This window comes from Rhinopithecus bieti, unplaced genomic scaffold, assembly GCF_001698545.2.
Source record: "Rhinopithecus bieti isolate Rb0 unplaced genomic scaffold, ASM169854v2 scaffold_23815, whole genome shotgun sequence".
NCBI lineage: Eukaryota > Metazoa > Chordata > Mammalia > Primates > Cercopithecidae > Rhinopithecus > Rhinopithecus bieti.
In genome coordinates this window covers 2436721-2438881 of record NW_016811396.1, presented here as the reverse complement: position 1 = coordinate 2438881, position 2161 = coordinate 2436721, and positions in this window count along the sequence as shown.

Below are 2161 nucleotides of genomic sequence, written 5' to 3'. Positions count from 1 at the left end.
TGTCTCAGTTCCCCTGGCTAGGAAAAGGGATTCCCTTCCCCCTTGCGCTTCCCAGGTGAGGCGATGCCTCGCCCTGCTTCAGCTCTCGCTGGTCGGGCTGCAGCAGCTGACCAGCACCGATTGTCTGGCACTCCCTAGTGAGATGACCCCAGTACCTCAGTTGAAAATGCAGAAATCACCGGTCTTCTGTGTCACTTGCGCTGGGAGTTGGAGACTGGAGCTGTTCCTATTCGGCCATCTTGCTCCGCCAAAGAAAATACTGAAAATTTTTATACCACATTGACACAAAAGCACTAACCATTAAAAAAAGTTGGTCATGAGTAGGTGAAATTAAAAAGCTTGACAGTATCAAGTGAGGATGTGGAGCAACTGAAACTTTCATACATTGCTAGTGGGACAACAGAATGGCACAATCACTTGAGAAAACTGATTGGTCATTTATTTTAAAGCTAAAACATACACCTATGCTATTACGCAGCGATTTCACTCCTAATTATTTATCCAAGACAAAAACTGTTTGTCTATAAAACGACTTATATAATTATGTTTGTCACAAGAATGAAAAACTGGAAACCACGCAAATGTGTTTTAACAAGACTATGGAAGAACAAATCATGGCATATTCATAAAATGACATACTACTCAGCAACAAAAATGAACAAATTGCTGAAGCCCACAACAGCAGTGGTGACTCTCATAGACTTTATGTTGTGAAGTCAGGCACAAAAAAGTATACTTTGTGTGATTTCAGTTATAGGAAGCTCTAGAACAGACAAAACTCATCTTCAGAGATTGAAAATCAGATCAACAGTTTCCTGGAGCATTAGGGGACTGATGGCAAAGGGGCTGTTTTAGTCCACTTGTGTTGCTATAAAGGAATCCTTGAGGCTGAGTCATTTATAAAGAAAGGGGTTTATTTCACCCAGGTTCTGCAGTCTGTACAAGAAGCATGATGCTAGCATCTGCATCTGGTGAGGGCATCATACTGCTTCCACCCAAGGCAAAAGGGAGTGTACCACATGGCAATAGCAGGAAGACAGAGAGATAGAGAGAGAGAGAAAGGAGAAGAGAGAGGTGCCAGACTCTTTTAAATAATCAGCAACCAGTTCTTGGGGGATCTCTCATGGGAACTAATAGAGCAATTAATTCAATACTGCAAGGACTACACCAAGTTATTCATGAGGGATTTGCCCTGTGATCCAAATACCTCCCAGTAGGCCCCACCTACAAAACTAGGGATTAAAATTTCAACATGAGGTTTGGAGGGCCAAATATAAAAAATATAGAAGGGGTACAAAAAACTTTCTGGGGTGAGAGGAGTGTTCTGTATCTTAATTGGGATAAAGTTACAGGGATGTATATATTTGTCAAAATGTATCATGCTAAATACTTAAAATCTGTGCATTTTAATGTGTGAAAACTATACTGCAATAACATTTTTAACAATAATTTGAGAAGCGTTTGTATGTGCACATCCTGGGTTCATTAATAGAAATTCTGACTCAGTGGGTCTGTGGTGAGAACCACTTTTCTGCGTCTTTAACAAGAGTCCAGGGTTGGTCCTTGTATATGCATTGAAAGTATTGATCTGCCATAATATTGTATGTCCAGAAATGCTGATCATATTTTGCAACAATGAATGAATTAACCATTAGCTACAAAAATGTGCTGTCTCTGAAGTCTTCTCTGTTTAAGGAAAATGTATTAACTTATTTTTGCAAAATATGAAGGTTTACATGTTTTCGTCAGACTAGAAAATGCAAGCTTCTCTCTTCATTGTCTTTTGTTCATACTACAACAATCCCAGTGCTTGCTTCTGCTAATGCACTTTTCCCCACCAAAAAGCTTTGACCTAGCCTTTCTGTCTGGCTTGTTTTCTCTCCGTTTGAAAGCCCAATGACACGAAGCCCTTTCTAGCTAGGCTTGTTGCTAGTATCTAACTAATACTGATTTTCCCTTCTCTAAGTCCTATAGTTCTTATTGACCAATCTATTTAATCTAGCTCTTACACACAGACTATACTGTATGGTTATCTCTTTCCCATGTGGCTCTTTTCTCTTCAATAATATTGTAAACACTTACTGAAAACATTTCTGCTTTTCAGTCTCTTATAGCCTGTCTCCCCCTCCTTCTATGCTAGGTAAAACTGAAATATACAGTA